Source organism: Triticum aestivum, chromosome 7A (assembly GCF_018294505.1).
Source record: "Triticum aestivum cultivar Chinese Spring chromosome 7A, IWGSC CS RefSeq v2.1, whole genome shotgun sequence".
In the NCBI taxonomy this organism is placed as follows: Eukaryota; Viridiplantae; Streptophyta; class Magnoliopsida; order Poales; family Poaceae; genus Triticum; species Triticum aestivum.
Window position 1 is genome coordinate 427,273,495 of NC_057812.1, and position 15,227 is coordinate 427,288,721.

The window sequence follows — 15,227 nt, forward strand, 5'->3', positions numbered from 1 at the left end:
AAAAGTATGTATATATATATCCACTAGTGGCTTTGATCACATATGCATATGAGATCCAACTAGCATCACTATACCCCTCTAGTACATCTGGGTACCCTCTTTAGTGTAGTCCATACATTGTGGTTCCTCTCAAATACCTCATTACTCGTTCTAGTGCAGTCCAGTGATCATTCCCCATATTTGAATTAAACTGGCTCAATTTGCTAATAGCAAATGAAATGTCGGGTCTATTTGCACCAGCAAGGTACATGAGAGAACCAACAATTTGAGACTATTTTAGTTGCTCGACCCCTTGTCCTCTGTTCTTTTGAAGCTTTAGGCTTGGGTCATAAGGAGTTGGAGATGATTAGAGTCCTCAAAACCAAACCGACTCAAGATTTTCTCCACATAATGAGATTGACTCCCATTCTCATTCATTTGCATCTTTATGTTTAAAATGGCATCCACCTCTCCCAAATCTTTCATATCAAAGTTTTGAGACAAGAACGATATAACATCATTTATAACATCCATATCGGTCACAAAAATTAATATGTCATCAACATAAAAGCATAAGATTACACACTTACCCGCACCATATTTGTAGTACACACATTTGTCTCCTCCATTCACCACAAAGCCTGCCGAAGTGAGAGTTTTCACTACAAAAAAACACTTTCGTGATGATACGTGTTTGTCACAGTAGGTCACGTTTTCTGTCATGCATGTACATCCATGACGATTTTATGACAGAATGAAGATAGTCATACATGTGATGTCGTAGAAGTGTTCCATGACAATACCAAAATTATCATCACGCAAGTGTCCACTTCCATGACGATAAATTGTGCGTCATATAAGTGTTTTCGTCAAGGGTAACCAACACGTGGCATCCACCGCAACGGGTCGCCTTAAGCTATCAGGTTCTGATTTGGATCCGATAACCCGTTAAAAGCCCTGACAAATGGGGATTTTCCACGTGTAAAATTCCCATTCACCGGAGTATCCACATGTCAGCTCGGTGCTCGGATAGATCCAGTGAATGGACGGGACGCGCCTATGATACGTCGACACGTGGCTCGGCCCAATAGTGGCGCATTCAGGTCAAAAGGCCGGCCCGTTTGACTTGGTCAAAAGATAGTAGCTCGGCCCACGGAAAGCCTGTTAATGGCATGTTCGCATATAGCCCATTTACAACCCGCTAACTCACGACCCGTTATAGCTAAGCAAATTAGGCCCAATAGCTTCATATGGGCCTCCAATATGATTCCATCCCATTGTAGCTTCCGGGCCATGTATGGCCCATGACGTCTTTCGGCACATATGAGGCCCTTTGTAACTCTTGGCCCATAAATGACCCATAGTGAAACTGGCCCAAAATGAACAACATATCGCTTTATACCCATTAATGGCCCATTATTCCATTGGGCTGTTTCGAGCCCGTGTTATCTTTCGGCCTTCTAAGGGCCCATTTATTATTGGGCTCATTTCCAACATTCATTACTTACGGTTCGTTAGTGCTTGTTCCGCTTGTGGGCCAAATTCAGCTTGTGGTTAAAGTCGGCCCGTCTATGGCCCGTTAATTCGTTGGGCCGTTTTCACAGCATCATCAAATATGGCCCATTAACGACCTGTTATGCCTGCCGATAGAATTAAGTTTGTTGTACACATCGGCCTATTAACGGCCCGTTATGGTCGGCCCATAAACAGACGATTCCCATTCTAGCTTGTTTACGACCCATATTGCGGTCCATTAATGGCCCACGAATAATACGGCCCGTATTTGGCCCATGGTTATTGTGGCCTAGTTTTAAAAAATAACAGGTTATTGTGGCCACTAGGAAACCGAGAAAAAATAACTGCAGAACTAGAAGCAAACAAGTGAATAAGACTAACAAAATAAATAAGCAAGCAACTAACGCTAGGATATGACGGCGATTACACAGATTACATTCACTGGGCATCAAAGTTCGCCACCAGTGCAAATACAGGGAACAAAAAGCAGCATATTACACACACATATTGTCAAAGTCGGCGACCGATGCAAATAAACGCCGCAGGAAAACAAGTCCAGAACCAAAACCACTTCAAAAGAGCTCAAGAAACAATATCCTGGGTACTCAACATGCTGGCAAGATGCTTAGCAAGCTTATTAACTTTCTTTTGTTTGGTGCTTGAATCCTCCAGCGCTTGTTGTTGCACTAGAAAGTATGAGTCTGAATTCTGCAAGGACTTCCTTAGTCCTTCGGCTTTGTGTCGCAGCACATATGATCGATGGCTTTCAACTTAAAGTTGAGACTGAACAGGACGAACTGATTCAGGCAGTGAGTTCAAAGAGCTTGTGCCAGCAGTAGTGGCCAGTAACTCGAACACTACATCAAGGCAAGACTTTGGGGTTGTCTCGTTGTCGTCAAGATAGTTTTTATTAGTTTTCTTAGAGACCAACAGGGATGTCTCACTATCTTGAACCTTGTTTGCATTACAGGATACTCTTCTCCAATATTTTGTCTGCATTCTAAAACATAAACAAGCAGACACATCACAGGTTTACCATGTTGTATATGAAACTCATTTTGGTAAATCAGTTCAGTAGTAAAGTGGACATGATAACAACATGAAACAAACATATATCTATGTACCATGGTCACTGTATGGTCTATACCATTCTAGTTTTTGTTGCCAATCAAGATAGAGACACGGTTCAAACCATAATTGTTTAAGACAAAGCAACATGGATAGAATATAAGTATGGGAAACTACACATTAATAACAACACTTGTAATGTGCATGACATGAGAACATAACTGTTTATTCAATTGAAGCTGAAATCAACATAGAGCAAGTTACAACAACAAAATAGTTAAAGAAACATGTTTAAAACATACCATTGGAGTTTCAGTTGCATCCTTCAAATTTGAAATTAGTTGGTATGAGTAAATACAGTGATGCAAGAGCAAAGGAGTATGAACCATAGCTACAGAACCTGACCTGGGAATAATTCTTCTTCTACTTTAAGCGTTGAGTTGGGGTTTAGAGTGGTGGTCCTCGTGCTTTGGGCACTGGAGTTGCCTTACTAACTGCTCGTGTTTGGATGTTGTGTGGTGGAGACGGCGTTGTGTCAATTGGAACTGGGTTACTATATGCTGGGGCTGGGGTTAGAAGGGGTTGATACGTCTCCAATGTATCTACTTTTCCAAACACTTTTGCCCTTGTTTTGGACTCTAACTTGCATGATTTGAATGGAACTGACTTGGACTGACGCTGTTTTCAGCAGAATTGCCATGGTGTTATTTTTTTACAGAAATAGAAGTTCTTGGAATGACCTGAAAATCAACGGAGAATATTTTTGGAATATATAAAAAATACTGGCGAAAGAATCAAGGCCAGGGGGCCCACACCATGTCCACGAGGGTGGGAGGCGCGTCCCCTGCCTCGTGGGCCCCCTTGTGCTCCACCGACCTCAACTCCAACTCCATATATTCATGTTCGGGGAGAAAAAATAAGAGAGAAGGATTCCGTGTTTTACGATGCGGAGCAGCTGCCAAGCCCTAATCTCTCTCGGGAGGGCTGATTTGGAGTCTGTTCGGGGCTCCGTAGAGGGGAATCCGTCGCCATCATCATCATCAACCTTCCTCCATCACCAATTTCATGATGCTCACCGCCGTGCGTGAGTAATTCCATCGTAGGCTTGCTGGACGGTGATGGGTTGGAACAGATTTATCATGTAATCGAGTTAGTTTTGTTAGGGTTTGATCCCTAGTATCCATTATGTTCTGAGATTCATGTTGCTATGACTTTGCTATGCTTAATGCTTGTCACTAGGGCCCGAGTGCCATGATTTCATATCTGAACCTATTATGTTTTCATGAGTATATGTGAGTTCTTAATCCTATCTTGCAAGTCTATAGTCACCTATTATGTGTTATGATCCGTTAACCCTGAAGTGACAATAATTGGGATACTTACCGGTGATGACTGTAGTTTGGGGAGTTCATGTATTCACTAAGTGTTAATGCTTTGGTCCGGTACTCTATTAAAAGGAGGCCTTAATATCCCTTAGTTTCCAATAGGACCCCGCTGCCATGGGAGGGTAGGACAAAAGATGTCATGCAAGTTCTTTTCCATAAGCATGTATGACTATATTCGGAATACATGCCTACATTACATTGATGAACTGGAGCTAGTTCTGTGTCACCCTATGTTATAACTATTGCATGATGAATCGCATCCGACATAATTATCCATCACTGATCCATTGCCTATGAGCTTTTCGCATATTGTTCTTTGCTTATTTACTTTTCCGTTGCTCTTGGTACAATCACTATAAAACCAAAACTATTACTTTTGCTACCGTTACCGTTACTACCATACTACCTTGCTACTAAATACTTTGCTGCAGATATTAAGTTTCCAGGTGTGGTTGAATTGACAACTCAGCTGCTAATACTTGAGAATATTCTTTGGCTCCCCTTGTGTGGAATCAATAACTTTGGGTTGAATACTCTACCCTCGAAAACTGTTGCGACCCCCTATACTTGTGGGTTACCAAGACTATTTTCTGGCACCATTGCCAGGGAGCATAGCTCTATTCTTTGAGTCACTTGGGATTTATATCTGCTGATCACTATGAAGAACTTGAAAGATAAAAGAACCAAGATTTTCCCTCAACTACGAGGGGAGGTAAGGAACTGCCATCTAGCTCTGCACTTGATTCACCTTCTGTTTTGAGTAAACTTGCGACACCTACACCTGCTATTCATTCTGATATGTCGCATGTTATTGATGATGCCACTTCTGCTTTGCATGATATTTATGATGAAACTACTTCTATGCTTGATAATACTGTGCCACTAGGTGAATTTCTTGATGAACAACTTGCTAGGGTTAGAGAGAATGAAATTATTGAAACTATTAATATTGATGAAAGTGATGATGAAGATTCTCACCCTAGATATGAATTGCCTGTTGTGCCTGAGGGTTATGTTATGGATGAAGAAACTGCTAGAGACTTCTTAGCTTGCAATGATAGATCTGATCTTAAGAAATTATTAGCTAAGATTAAAGAAAAGTCTTTGAATGCTAGAATGAATATGGCCTTGCTTTTGCTACTTCACCTATCTTTATTACTGATAAGGATTATGATTTCTCTGTCGATCCTGAGTTAATTACTTTGGTTGAATCTGATCCTTTTTATGGCTATGAATCTGAAACTGTTGTGGCACATCTTACTAAATTAAATGATATAACCACCCTGTTTACTCATGATGAGAAAACTCGCTATTACTTTATCCTTAAGTTGTTTCCATTCTCATTAAAGGTGATGCTAAAACATGGTTTAATTCTCTTGATCCTGGTTGTGTGCGTAGTCCCCAGGATATGATTTATTACTTCTCTGCTAAATATTTCCCCACTCATAAGAAACAAGCTGCTTTAAGGGAAATATATAATTTTGTGCAAATTGAAGAAGAGAGTCTCCCACAAGCTCTGGGGAGGCTTCTCCGATTACTTAATGCTTTGCCTAATCATCCTCTCAAGAAAAATGAAATACTTGATATCTTTTATAATGGACTAACCGATGCTTCCAGAGACCACCTGGATAGTTGTGCTGGTTGTGTTTTTAGGGAAAGAACTATTGATCAAGCTGAATTACTATTGAACAATATGTTGAGTAATGAAAATGATTGGACACTTCCTGAACCAACTCCTAAGCCAACTTCGAAGAAAAGGGATATTCTATTTCTCAGTCCTGAAGATATGCAAGAGGCAAAGAAATCTATGAAAGAAAAAGTCATTAAAGCTGAGGATGTTAAGAATTTACCACCTATTGAAGAAATACATGGTCTTGATAACCCTACACAGGTAGTGAAGGTAAATTCCCTCTATAGGTTTGATGAAGGTGATATTCCTCGTTATAAGTCTGCTAGCCAATGCTTAGATGAGTTTGAAAATTTTATTGTTAAACAAGAAAACTTCAATGCTTATGTTGGTAGACAATTGAAACGCAACACTGATATGCTTGAACACTTGAGTGATTATATGTCCAGAGTTAAAGGTGAACTTAAACATATTAGTAAACATGCTTCTATGGTTACCACTCAAGTTGAACAAGTACTTAAGGCTCGGAATGATTTTCTCAATGAATTAAATAATAAGAAAAATGATAATGTTGTTAGAGTTATGACTAGAGGGGGTAAAATGACTCGGGAACCTTTGTATCCTGAGGGCCACCCTAAGAGAATTGAGCAAGATTCTCAGAGAACTAATGTTGATGCACCTAGTTCTTCTAAGAAGAAGAAGAAGAAAAATGATAGGACTTTGCATGCTTCTAGTGAACCTGTCGTTGACACACCTGAGAATCCCAATGATATTTCTATTTCTGATGCTGAAACACAATCTGGTAATGAACATGAACCTAGTGATAATGTTAATGATGATGTCCATGTTGATGCTCAGCCTAGCAATGATAATGATGTAGAGATTGAACCTGATGTTGATCTTGATTACCCACAATCAAAGAATCAATGTTATGATAAGAGAGACTTTGTTGCTAGGAAGCACGGTAAAGAAAGAGAAACATTGGTTTAGAAATCCATGCCTTTTCGTCCTAAACCATCCAAGAAAAAGGACGATGAGGATTTTGAGTGCTTTGCTGAAATGATTAGACCTATCTTTTTGCGTATGCGTTTGACTGATATGCTTAAGATGAATCCTTATGATAAGTATAGGAAAGATATTGTCACAAATAAAAGAAAGATACCGGAAACTGAAATTTCCACCATGCTTGCTAATTATACTTTTAAGGGTGGAATACCTAAGAAACTAGGAGATCTAGGAGTACCAACTATACCATGCTCCATTAAAAGGAACTATGTTAAAACTGCTTTATGTGATCCTGGAGCCGGTGTTAGTGTTATACCTCTCTCTTTATATCGTAGACTTGATTTGAATAAGTTGACACCTACTGAAATATCTTTGCAAATGGCTGATAAATCAACTGCTATACCTGTCGGTATTTGTGAGGATGTGCCTGTTGTGGTTGCAAACGTTACTATTTTAACAAACTTTGTTATTCTTGATATTACCGAGGACGATAGTATGTCTACTATTCTTGGTAGACCCTTTTTGAATACTACAGGGGCTGTTATTGATTGCAACAAAGGGAATGTCACTTTTCATGTTAATGGTAATGAGCATACGGTACACTTTCTGAGGAAACAACCTCAAGTCCACAGTATCAGTTCTATCAATAACAGCCCCTGTAGTATTCTTGAGAGAACCCGGGATTTATGAAGATTTTTATTATTTGGCTGAGAGTGCAGGCCTCACCGACTTCCTCCACGACCAGCGTGAACAATATCTCTTACTCACCATTATTTTTGTGCAAAATTTTCATTTCCATGCTAGGAGATCACCACCTTCGGTGGAATTTTATTTATATGATGAGCATAAGGAGATGTCACTTTATGATTTTTGCCGGGTTTGTAGGATACCCTTTGAGGACAACATAGAGGAACCACATCGTAATGATGTGGATGGATTTATTGATATGATTGTTGTAGGGGAAACGAGGAAAGTTTCCGATGCAAGAATAACTAGCATACATTTTCCTGTTCTACATTGCTTTGCAATATTTGCTAGTAGATGCTTAATTGGTCGCGGGAACTGTGGAAATCTTAGTGCCCCTGATATTGTTATTTTGCGCCATGCTTTGTTTCGTGATACCACTTTCAGTTTAGGCGCTATTGTTGCTAAACGATTAAATCTGAACCATACAAAGGGTCCCATCTTAGGAGGCATCTTCTCCTCGCGCCTTGCTGCACACTTTAACATACCTATTAGGCATTATGAGAAAGAGGAAAAGTTGTTGCCTCCTATTTTTCTAGATTATAAGAGCATGGTAGCACATGATTTTATTGTTAAGAACAAGAAGAAGATGCTTAACTATAGACTGATGTTTGATAAGAATCACTTTGAGACTATTACCTTGCCTGCTCCCTCTTTGTTCAACATATTTTCAGGCACGTACCTTGTTTTTCCGGAGGCCGTTCAGGCATACTAGAGCCTGACATCAGCCCCAGAGCCAGAGCCATTATCTGATCATCACCGCCAGTCTGTTTATCAGTGGGATCCGGAGGAGATCGCTAATCAGTGGCACCCCGAGGATCCTCCTCAGTACACTGGAGGGGATCATTTCGATCCATGGGCATAGACCAACTTAGGCCAAAAGCCTAAGCTTGGGGGAGTACGTATTTCTCACCGACATTACATTCATGTTCACATACTCATGCCAGTTGTCGGTGCGCATACTTTTTCATTGTATCATCCATGCTAGTTTATTTTCTTTTTAAGCTTTCTTCTTGTGTGTTTGAAAAACCTTAAGAAAAACAAAAAAAGTTGTAGCTTTTAGCTAGTTTACTTTACATGCTTGTAGTAGTAATAATTAAAAATAAAACCCAAAAAGATTTCTTGTTCTTGTTTTGCTTGCTGGGAGCTTTCCCGTGTAAATAGTTTTGTTTCTTTGGGGGTCGAGAGGAGAAGACCATGATGAAAATGTTGAGTGTCTCTCATATGCATTATTGTCGATCTAACAAAGAGTCCATATTGCCTTGTCTTCTCCCTTGAGTTGAATGCTTGCAGACTCCAACTTAGTCCAATGCACATGCACTATTATTATTATTCACACTATTCGGTCGTGCAAGTGAAAGGCAATAATGACGATATATGATGAACTGATTGAGATGAGAAAAGCTGGTATGAACTCGACCTCTCTTGTTTTTGTAAATATGATTAGTTCATCATTCTTGATTCAGCCTATTATAAATGAAACATGTTTGCAATGACAATTAGAGATTATAGTTGCTCATGACATGCTTAATTTGCTAGGAGTTTATAATGGTTTACCTTGCGTACCAATATGCTATTAAAATGGTTGTGATGTGGTATGATAGGGTGGTATCCTCCTTTGAATGATTCAAGTGGCTTGACTTGGCACATGTTCACGCATGTAGTTGAAACAAAATCAACATAGCCTCCATGATATTTATGTTCATGGTGATTTATATCCTACTCATGATTGCATTCAGTGTTGATTAATTTTAATGCATGTTCATGACTGTTGTCACTCTCTAGTTGGTCGCTTTCCAGTCTCTTTCTAGCCTTCACTTGTACTAAGCGGGAATATTGCTTGTGCATCCAACTGTTGGGGAACATAGTAATTTCAAAAAAATTCTTACGCACACACAAGATCATGGTGATGCATAGCAACGAGAGGGGAGAGTGTGTCCACGTACCCTCGTAGACCGAAAGCGGAAGCGTTAGCACAACGCGGTTGATGTAGTCGTACGTCTTCACGATCCGACCGATCAAGCACCGAACGCATGACGCCTCCGAGTTCTGCACACGTTCAACTCGATGACGTCCCTCGAATTCTCATCCAGCCAAGCTTTGAGGGTGAGTTCCGTCAACACGACGGCGTGGTGACGATGATGATGTTCTACCGACGCAGGGCTTCGCCTAAGCACCGCTAAAATATGACCGAGGTGGATTATGGTGGAGGGGGCACCGCACACGGCTAAAAGATCTAAGAGATCAATTGTTGTGCCTATGGGTGCCCCCTCCTCCGTATGTAAAGGGGGGGAGGAGGGGGCCGACCAAGAGGAGGAGGCGCGCCCAAGGGGAGCAATCCTACTCCAAGCAGGTTTTGCCCCCCTTTCCTATTCCAACTAGAAGAAGGGGAAGGAGGAGGTGGAGAGAAGGAAGGAGAAGGGGGCCGCCGCCCCCTTCCCTTTCCCAATTCGGATTGGGGCAAGGGGGGCCACGCGCCACCTCCTGATGCCTCTCCTTTTCCACCACTTTGGGCCCATGAGGCCCAATAACCCCCCCCCCCTCGGGGGGGGGGGGTCCGGTAACCCCCGGTACTCCGGTATATATCCGATAACCCCCGGAACCATTCCGCTATCCGAATATAGTCGTCCAATATATCAATCTTCATGTCTCGACCATTTCGAGACTCCTCGTCATGTCCATGATCACATTCAGGACTCCGAACTACCTTTGGTACATCAAAACACATAAACTCATAATATAACCGTCATCGAACTTTAAGTGTGCGGACCCTACGGGTTCGAGAACTATGTAGACATGACCGAGACACGTCTCCGGTCAATAACCAATAGCGGAACCTAGATGCTCATATTGGCTCCTACATATTCTACGAAGATCTTTATCGGTCAAACCACAAAACAACATACGTTGTTCCCTTTGTCATCGGTATGTTACTTGCCCGAGATTCGATCGTCGGTATCTCAATACCTAGTTCAATCTCGTTACCAGCAAGTCTCTTTACTCGTTCTGTAATACATCACCCCGCAACTAACTCATTAGTTGCAATGCTTGCAAGGCTTAAGTGATGTGCATTACCGAGTGGGCCCAGAGATACCTCTCCGATAATCGGAGTGACAAATCCTAATCTCGAAATACGCCAACCCAACAAGTACCTTTGGAGACACCTATAGAGCACCTTTATAATCATGCAGTTATGTTGTGACGTTTGGTAGCACACAAAGTGTTCCTCCAGTAAACGGGAGTTGCATAATCTCATAGTCACAGGAACATGTATAAGTCATGAAGAAAGCAATAGCAACAAACTAAACGATCAAGTGCTAAGCTAACGGAATGGGTCAAGTCAATCACATCATTCTCCTAATGTTGTGATCCCATTAATCAAATTACAACTCTTTGTCTATGGTTAGGAAACATAACCATCTTTGATTCAACAAGCTAGTCAAGTAGAGGCATACTAGTGACACTCTGTTTTGTCTATGTATTCACACATGTATCATGTTTCCGGTTAATACAATTCTAGCATGAATAATAAACATTTATCATGACATAAGGAAATAAATAGTAACTTTATTATTGCCTCTAGGGCATATTTGCTTCAGTCTCCCACTTGCACTAGAGTCAATAATCTAGATTACACAGTAATGATTCTAACACCCATGGAGCCTTGGTGTTGATCATGTTTTGCTCGTGGAAGAGGCTTAGTCAACGGGTCTGCAACATTCAGATCCGTATGCGTATTGCAAATTTCTATGTCTCCCACCTGGACTTGATCCCGGATGGAGTTGAAGCGTCTCTTGATGTGCTTGGTTCTCTTGTGAAATCTGGATTCCTTTGCTAAAGCAATTGCACCAGTATTGTCACAAAAGATTTTCATTAGACCTGATGCACTAGGTATGACACCTAGATCGGATATGAACTCCTTCATCCAGACTCCTTCATTTGATGCTTCCGAAGCAACTATGTACTCCGCTTCACATGTAGATCCCGCTACGACGCTTTGTTTAGAACTGCACCAACTAACAGCTCCACTGTTTAATAAAAACACATATCCTGTTTGCGATTTAGAATCGTCCGGATCAGTGTCAAAGCTTGCATCGACGTAACCATTTACGACGAGCTCTTTATCACCTCCATAAACGAGAAACATATCCTTCGTCCTTTTCAGGTATTTCAGGATGTTCTTGACCGCTGTCCAGTGATCCACTCCTGGATTACTTTGGTACCTCCCTGCTAAACTAATAGCAAGGCACACATCAGGTCTAGTACACAACATTGCATACATGATAGAGCCTATGGCTGAAGCATAGGGAACATCTTTCATTTTCTCTCTATCTTCTGCAGTGGTCGGGCATTGAGTCTTACTCAACTTCACACCTTGTAACACAGGCAAGAACCCTTTCTTTGCTTGATCCATTTTGAACTTCTTCAAAACTTTGTCAAGGTATGTGCTTTGTGAAAGTCCAATTAAGCGTCTCGATCTATCTCTATAGATCTTGATGCCCAATATATAAGCAGCTTCACCGAGGTCTTTCATTGGAAAACTCTTATTCAAATATCCTTTTATGCTATCCAGAAATTCTATATCATTTCCAATCAACAATATGTCATCCACATATAATATTAGAAATGCTACATAGCTCCCACTCACTTTCTTGTAAATACAGGCTTCTCCAAAAGTCTATATAAAACCATATGCTTTGATCACACTATCAAAATGTTATTCCAACTCCGAGAGGCTTGCACCAGTCCATAAATGGATCGCTGGAGCTTGCACACTTTGTTAGCTCCCTTTGGATCGACAAAACCTTCCGGTTGCATCATATACAACTCTTCTTCCAGAAATCCATTCAGGAACGTAGTTTTGACATCCATTTGCCAAATTTCATAATCATAAAATGCAGCAATTGCTAACATGATTCGAACAGACTTAAGCATCGCTACGGGTGAGAAAGTCTCATCGTAGTCAATCCCTTGAACTTGTCGAAAACCTTTTGCAACAAGTCGAGCTTTATAGACAGTAATATTACCGTCAGCGTCAGTCTTCTTCTTGAAGATCCATTTATTTTCAATGGCTTGCCGATCATCGGGCAAGTCAACCAAAGTCCACACTTTGTTCTCATACATGGATCCCATCTCAGATTTCATGGCCTCAAGCCATTTTGCGGAATCTGGGCTCACCATCGCTTCTTCATAGTTCGTAGGTTCGTCATGGTCTAGCAACATAACCTCCAGAATAGGATTACCGTACCACTCTGGTGTGGATCTTAATCTGTTTGACCTACGAGGTTCAGTAACAACTTGATCTGAAGTTTCATGATCATCATCATTAACTTCCTCACTAATTGGTGTAGGTGTCACAGGAACCGGTTTCTGTGATGAACTACTTTCCAATAAGGGAGCAGGTACAGTTACCTCATCAAGTTCTACTTTCCTCCCACTCACTTCTTTCAAGAGAAACTCCTTCTCTAGAAAGGATCCAAATTTAGCAACAAACGTTTTGCCTTCAGATCTGTGATAGAAGGTGTACCCAACAGTTTCCTTTGGGTATCCTATGAAGACACATTTCTCCGATTTGGGTTCGAGCTTATCAGGTTCGAGCTTATCGCAGCCCCAAACTTTAAGAAACAACAACTTTGGCTTCTTGCCAAACCACAGTTCATAAGGCGTCGTCTCAACGGATTTTGATGGTGCCCTATTTAACGTGAATGCAGTCGTCTCTAAAGCATAACCCCAAAATGATAGCGGTAAATCAGTAAGAGACATCATAGATCGCACCACATCTAGTAAAGTACTATTACGACGTTTGGACACACCATTACGCTGTGGTGTTCCAGGTGGCGTGAGTTGCGAAACTATTCCGCATTGTTTCAAATGAAGACCAAACTCGTAACTCAAATATTCTTCTCCATGATTAGATCGTAGAAACTTTATTTTCTTATTACAATGATTTTCAACTTCACTCTGAAGTTCTTTGAACTTTTCAAATATTTCAGATTTATGTTTCATTAAGTAGATATACCCATATCTGCTTAAATCATCTATGAAGGTGAGAAAATAACGATACCCGCCGCAAGCCTCAACATTCATCGGACCACATATATCTGTATGTATGATTTCCAACAAATCTGTTGCACGCTCCATAGTTCCGGAGAACGGTGTTTTAGTCATCTTGCCCATGAGGCACGGTTTGCAAGTACCAAGTGATTCATAATCAAGTGGTTCCAAAAGTCCATCAGTATGGAGTTTCTTCATGCGCTTTACACCAATATGACCTAAACGGCAGTGCCACAAATAAGTTGCACTATCATTATCAACTCTGCATCTTTTGGCTTCAATATTATGAATACGTGTATCACTACTATCGAGATTCAATCAAAATAGACCACTCTTCAAGGGTGCATGACCATAAAAGATATTACTCATATAAATAGAACAACCATTATTCTCTGATTTAAATGAATAACCGTCTCGCATCAAACAAGATCCAGATATAATGTTCATGCTCAACGCTGGCACCAAATAACAATTATTCAGGTCTAAAACTAATCCCGAAGGTAGATGTAGAGGTAGCGTGTCGATTGCGATCACATCGACTTTGGAACCATTTCCCACACGCATCGTCACCTCGTCCTTAGCCAATCTTCGCTTAATTCGTAGTCCCTGTTTCGAGTTGCAAATATTAGCAACATAACCAGTATCAAATACCTAGGTGCTACTGCGAGCATTAGTAAGGTACACATCAATAACATGTATATCACGTATACCTTTGTTTAGCTTGCCATCCTTCTTATCTGCCAAATACTTGGGGCAGTTCCGCTTCCAGTGACCAGTCTGTTTGTAGTAGAAGCACTCAGTTTTAGGCTTAGGACCAGACTTGGGTTTCTTCTCTTGAGCAGCAACTTGTTTGCCGTTCTTCTTGAAGTTCCCCTTCTTCTTCCCTTTACCCTTTTTCTTGAAACTAGTGGTCTTGTTGACCATCAACACTTGATGCTCCTTTTTGATTTCTACCTCCATAGCCTTTAGCATTGCCAAGAGCTCGGGAATTGTCTTATCCATCCCTTGCATATTATAGTTCATCATGAAGCTTTTGTAGCTTGGTGGCAGTGATTGAAGAACTCTGTCAATGACACTATCAACAGGAAGATTAACTCCCAGTTGAGTCAAGTGATTATGATACCCAGACATTTTGAGTATATGTCCACTGACAGAACTATTCTCCTCCATCTTGCAGCTATAGAACTTATTAGAGACTTCATATCTCTCAATCCAGGCATTTGCTTGAAATACTAACTTCAACTCCTGGAACATCTCATATGCTCCATGACGTTTAAAACATCGTTGAAGTCCCGGTTCTAAGCCGTAAAGCATGGCACACTAAACTATCGAGTAGTCATCAGCTTTACTCTGCCAAACGTTCTTAACGTTGTCAGCAGCATCTGTAGTAGGCCTGGCACCCAGCGGTGCTTCCAGGACGTAATTCTTCTGTGCAGCAATGATGATAATCCTCAAGTTACGGACCCAGTCCGTGTAATTGCTACCATCATCTTTCAACTTTGCTTTCTCAAGGAACGCATTAAAATTCAACGGAACAACAACACAGACCATCTATCTACAATCAACATAGACAAGCAAAAAACTATCAGGTACTAAGTTCATGATAAATTTAAGTTCAATTAATCATATTACTTAAGTACTCCCACTTAGATAGACATCCCTCTAATCCTCTAAGTGATCACGTGATCCAAATCAACTAAACCATGTCCGATCATCACGTGAGATGGAGTAGTTTCAATGGTGAACATCAGTATGTTGATCATATCTACTATATTATTCACGCTCCACCTTTTGGTCTCAGTGTTCCGAGGCCATATCTGCATATGCTAGGCTCGTCAAGTTTAACCTAA